The following is a 6,000-nucleotide window of genomic DNA, read 5'->3' as shown; positions in this document are numbered from 1 at the left end:
AAATTTATTTGTTTAAAACCTCTCTCTGATGCTTAGAAATTGATTTCTCCACAGAAGGAGCCCGTCATTTTATCTCGGGGTTCCTCGGAACCGCAGAGCGAGCCAGACGCTGCGGCTGCTCCCGCCCTGCTCGGCGGAACAGCTGCCGCCGGTGCCTTTCTCCTCCGCTGGCCAAGTGCATCACTCGGGACGCGACTCCGGGAGTACTTGAGGAGGATTTGTATTTATTTTTTTCCCGAGAAGGGTTTTTCTTTTTGTATCTTTTGCCTAAGCCAGGTAAGCGATGAGGCGCTCGGTTCCCCCTCCAGCGGCTTGCCCCGCACCGCTCCCTACCGGGGAGCCCTTGAAGACTCCTTCCTGGCGGGGTTTCACCGCCCCGCACCCGGGTACCACCACCGGGCCCCGCCGGCCTCCGACCCAAGGGGCGGCGCTGGGCGAGCGGGGAGGCCGGGCGGCGACAGAGGCAGGCCGGCAGCACCGGAGCCTGCAGCTGCCCGCTCTCCCCGGGGCAGCCGTGGTCAGGGCGAGAGCAGGTTACCAGAAGATAATTCTTGGCCATTCGCTGTCTTCTATGGCGAGGAGAAACAACAACATATTATTATTGTTATTGTTATCATCTTCACCATCAATGTCATTATCATTATCATCATCATCATCATTATTCTTGTCTTTTTGTCCCCGAGGTTTAAGACTTTTTTCCAAACCTCGATGTTTTCCCCCCTACCTCCCCCCCGCGAGAAGGTAGAGTGTGAAGGCGGACACAGGTTACATATCGTAATACTCCTTCGGGGAGGCCGGGCCAGCGGTGTGAATATCCGCTTTAATTAGATCAAGTGTTAACGGCTGATTCAGTTTGATCAGGTCTGAAATATTTGTACCGTGGTCATTTTTCGGACCGTTCACACTTAAAAAAACCCGGATGTACTAGTGAAAAATTAAAAAGAGGGAAAAAACCCGACAAGAAGTTTTTGGGAGAAGAGTCCTTTTGTCCGGGTGCCTCTGCGAGCCCGGCGGTGCTTACGCCGCTGAGCCGCTTGCGGCGGCGGGGCTGCGATGAAAGAACACAGGGGTGTGGGGCCGCGGCGGCTGGAGGCAGAGCAGGGCCCAGCCTCCGCTCCCGGAGCAAAAGAAGACGGGAAGACCTTGCCTGGCGAGGCCAGGGACCCTTCTGAAGAGCCACCACCGAGCGGCATCTCCCGCGCCCAGCGACATGGAGCTGGCAGGGCGGCAGGGGTGAGCAGGCTGGTGGCAAAACGCGACGCCGTGTTTTCCACCTATAAAAGCTCTCCGTCAAGTCGCGAGGGGCATCGCACCTGCCGGGCTGTCTGGCTCCCAGCCGCCGGGAAGGGGCTCCTCGGGGGGCCCTGCGCCAGGAGCAGCGCAAGGTGTCCGCCAGTAGAGCAGAGGAAAGCTCCAGCCCGCCTGACTTGGAAAGAATCCACTTTCCCACAGCTTTTTCAATCCCCAATACTTTTCACACCCTGTTAGGAGTTAATACCGCCGAAACCGCTAAACGCTTCCATGCCTAAAGGTACGCCCCGCCAGGGGCTGCGCCTGGCGGTCCGCAGCCCCCGGGCAGGACGGGGAAGCGCCGCCAGCCCGCGGAAAGGGCTCGTTTCCCGGCTGGAAATTCCTCGGATGCTTCGTACTTAGGCTAACACACCGGGCTGACTTTCTTTGAAAGGGCTTCGGCTGGCAAGGGAGGGGAAGGATTCCCTGGATACCTTTTGGGGAAGAGCGGGGCGATACTGCCGGAGCCGCTCCAACTCCCTGGGTAATATTTCAGATGCCAGTCTCTCGGCGTGGAGAGCTGGCTGGGGGTCAGCTATGCGGCCTGGGCTCTGCAACCAGCACCTTCGGGCGGCAGGGAAGCCACTAAAGGCTGAGGAGAGGGGGGGTTGTGTGTATCAAAACCAGAAGGGATCTTGCCTGTAGCTGACGGACTAAATTTTTTCTTCTTTTTTTTTTTTTTTTTTTTTTTGATGGGGGCTATTTTTCGAGTGTGGTTGAGCCTCGAACCTTTCAGCCACCGCCCGTCACGGTCGCCGGCAGCCGGTACCGCCCCGGCCCGCCCCAGCCGGCAGCCGGAGCCCCTGAGGCGGGCAGAGGGCAGCAGCCGCTCCTCTCCGGCGGTAGCTGACCTCGCCCCACGGCCTCCACTCATCCCGCAAGGCCAAGGGCAGGGAGAGGGCCTCTTTTTCCCTGAGCTCACAGGGACGATGCGATAACCGAACGCACACCGCAGGAAAGAGCCGATCGGGGGAGCATTTCCCGTCCTATTTTCCCACTGAAGTAATGGCTGGAAAATGCCCGGTGACATTTCTTGCCACTCCTTTCCAAACCTCGAAACACCGTCCCCAGGAAAACCTCTCGACTGGGGTCTTCCCCGCTCGCAGCAAGAGTACTTGACTCCGAGAAGCACAAAATTCACCCAGAAAACCTAATTCTGCAATGTTCGGCCGTCAGGCCGGCTGTACCCAGCCTTCCAAGCAGTGGGACATGTAGGCTGTCATTCAGACCCTGAAGGGATTTGTCCGGCGTGTCTGTCTTCAGAAAACAAAGGACTTGGCCCCGGCGTAAAGTGAGAGCATCTCTGGAGTCCAGCGCTGCCGTGCTCCCCTCCAGCCCTCCAGGCGCAGGGATGTGCTTCCTCTTGCACCCCTCAGCTCATAATCGACCTTTAATTTGCAGTAATTCCAGGGAAGGTCGAGACACCAGGTCGGTGGGCACCAAGTGTGCGGGATGTACCTTTAGATATACCGTCCCCAGCCCCCGGCGAATACTCTCAGCCTTGTAAGCTTAGCAGCATCCCTCAGCTCCGGGTTTTCTCTCCGTTCAAAACCCGTTAAAATCTTGTGGCGGGAAAGGGAAATCCATCGGTAATATGCACTTGGCGGAACTCTCCACAACCCTGATTTGGCTTTTCCCCTCACCGTCGGAAAATGCCCTGCGGGCTGGCTACGGAGTGTGCCGCACGGGAGAAACTGCGGGTGCGGTGCCGGGGCAGCTCCCGAGGCACAGGCTCATTTCCAGGCGGGAATGAGAGGCTGATTCTCACGCGTGGGACGCGATTTCCCCTGCTTCCCTGTCCCTACCCAGGACACGCACAGTCCCCCAGGCCGGCTGCAGCCTCTTGCCACCGTTCCTGGGGCCGGCCCGGCGGGGCCTCACCCGGGTTACATCTCAAGGGCTGTGCTCGCATAGCGGCCTGTCTCCCCCCTCTCCTTGCTTTCCCTGACGAGATCGGGCGGCCGACACTCTCCCCGACGGCAGGAACACCTCAGCGAGCCACCCCATCGCCCGCTGCTCTCCAGCTCCCGGCGCCTCCCCGCGTCCACCCAGCCCGCTGCGCCTGGGGATCCGGGCGCTCCACGCTCTCGCCCATCTCAGCAGGGCGGATGTCCGCATAGATAGGGCCACGTCCTCCCGTCACGTTCCTCAGGCCTCGCCAGGACTCTAAGTCCTGTCAAAACTGGGGGACCTGCGGTGGGGTGTACTACATAAGCCATGTAACCACTGCTCGGGTGTAACTACCAAGGGTCTCTCCTCCCGGGCTGCTGCTGGCCGGAGCCCTGGGCTAGGGGTAAACCCTACCCTCCCCGACGACGAGAGCGTTTCATCTCCTTGGTAGCGTTTATTCAAATAGCACGTGGACTCCCAAGCCAAGAGCTAGGGGGACCTTCAGGGAAAGGATGCTCTTTGCAGATGCCAGACGAGGTTGAGAACATTGGGTCCCGAGCAGGACAGCGGCGGACACAGCAGCCGGGTGGCCAGGGCGGGCCTTTCCAGCAGCTGTGACCCGCGGGCAGCTGTCACCGCTCGCTGCCCGTGGCTGCCAACTCGCCGCCTTACGCGGGGCAGGTGGCAGGCGGCACCAGCGAGATGCAGGCTCCCGTATGACCCATTGCCCCCCCAGCCCCCGTCCCGCAGGGCACATTCGCTTTCCTGTTCTCCTTCCCGGGAGCGGGGAGGGGACTATGCTGGCGCCCGCATCGAAGCGGTACAGGCAGGATGGGAAGGAACCGAGCCGCCCGAGGGGATGCTCGTGTTTAAAGCCGAATGTCGCACCCTCCCCACAGCCCAGAGAGCATCAGCGATGGGATCAAACACATCCCCCTTCCCACTCCCTGCCCCAGGTGCTTCGTGTTAAATTCATGTTAAATTATTACAGTCGAATATATATTAGATTGTTTTAGTTACATTTTTAAAGAACAGTGAGCTAGTCCCGCAATTTCCCTTCGTTTCATGCGCTTGCAAGCAAGAAACACAAACTGAGGACTATTTAAATATACATTTTACGTATTAAAAATACAAAATCATACACAAATATACGATATATACGTAACCACATATCAACATGTATGCATAAATGCAGGTGGGAACTTTACTGAAATACTCCGGTTTGCTGATACGGCAGGGTGGGACACGCGATATGGTGAGATAACAGTGTCCTTTGGATGTGGAGCTGGCGGAGGGGTCTGCCAGGGCTGAGCTGTGGCACCGCCCCCCGCCCCTGACCCCGTGGGAAATGGACAGGATTTCCCTGACGCTGCCCCGTGCTCGGGCGAGGTGGGGCAGTGAGACACGAGTGCCTGGTTTGAGAGACAGCACGGGGTCACCTCAGGCGCTTTCCGGCAGAAAGCTGTCTATTTATCAGAGAAGGCAAGAGGTGTCTGGAGTTACGAGCAGAGACCAAAGCCCCCGCTCAGGCTTCAAGAAAAAATAAAGAAAGAAAGTGCGAAGGAGAGAGCTCCCAGCTGACAGTAGGCAAACGGGATGAGATCTCTCCTCGGTGCACTGCCTAGAGGCGAGGCCGGTTTTCCTTCGTGTTCTTTTTTGCAAAACTTACTCAAGTGCCTCAAATTCGTTTCCAAAATCATCTTGGCACAGTCCACAGCTTTCAAAAACCTCCTTATAAAAGCACAGGCATTTGCCGATTTTTTTTTCTTTTCTCCTATACCTGTGTGTTGCGGTGTACAAAAATCATGGATAAATGCATACGTCCATCCCTCCTTTAATAATGTTCTATGAAGTCACCGTGCAACATATCAGAAAAAATATTTCATTCACTTAGGTAAAAGAATAAAAGAAAGGAAAAAAAATATCCAAACCCAAGGGAAAAAGGAGAGGAGAGGAGAGGAGAGGAGAGGAGAGGAGAGGAGAGGAGAGTCACCGAGAGGTGAGAGTCAAAACCCCACCGTTTTGACTATTAATATTTTCCCGTCGGTGTCTTGCACGAAGAGCCGAGAGCGGACACAGAGCAAGGCAGAGGGAGCTGCCGAGCCCCTGCAGCGAGGGAGCTGGAAGCTCAGAGCTGCTGAGCAGCGCTTCCTTTCCGCGGGAAGGTGGGGATTGCGTTTCAGGCCAGGTACGAGCAGGTACGAGGCCAAGCAGCGGCCAGGAGGGCTCCCCGCCGGGCACGGCTGCCTCCCCCTCTCTACCAGGAAGGCAGCAATTTGAGCCCGTGCTTCACTCGGGGAGGAAACAACGGCATTTGCAGCGAGAAACACAGCAAACTCCTAGTCATTAGAGAAAAAAAAAAAAGCAAAAAAATCCCCCAATATACTTTAAAAAAACAACAACAGCAACAACAAAAAAAAAAGTAAAGAAGAAAAAAAAAAGAAAAATACAAGACAAAAGAAAAACACAAGAAGGGAAAAAATTAAAAAAAATGTTAAAAGAAAGAAAAATTTAAAAGGGAAATAAAAGTAAAAAGAGAAAAAAGGGAGTGAGAAAAAGGGTAAGAAAAATGATTTAAAAGGAAGGAAAAAACGTAAAAGGCTGCCTTGTGTGCCGGGGAAGGGTTGGATCCTCACCTGGGGTTGTAGGGTGTCATCTGTCACTGCGATCGGTGTGTGGGGCTGGCACTGTCTGTCCCAGCATGAGGATCTGGCCTCACGCCTTCCCACGAGCCAAACCCGACATCAAAGGGCACGCGATAGGCAATGTGGAGCACACATGGGAGGCTTGCAAGCCTCTTCTGTCAAAACGTGTTTCCTG

The sequence above is a fragment of the Corvus kubaryi genome, unplaced genomic scaffold (assembly GCF_017639235.1).
Source record: "Corvus kubaryi isolate FWS band 111438036 unplaced genomic scaffold, C.kubaryi_AGA036_p1.0 split3-131, whole genome shotgun sequence".
NCBI classification, from domain to species: Eukaryota; Metazoa; Chordata; class Aves; order Passeriformes; family Corvidae; genus Corvus; species Corvus kubaryi.
The sequence above is the reverse complement of the archived record's forward strand: the minus strand, read 5'-3'. Positions refer to the sequence as shown.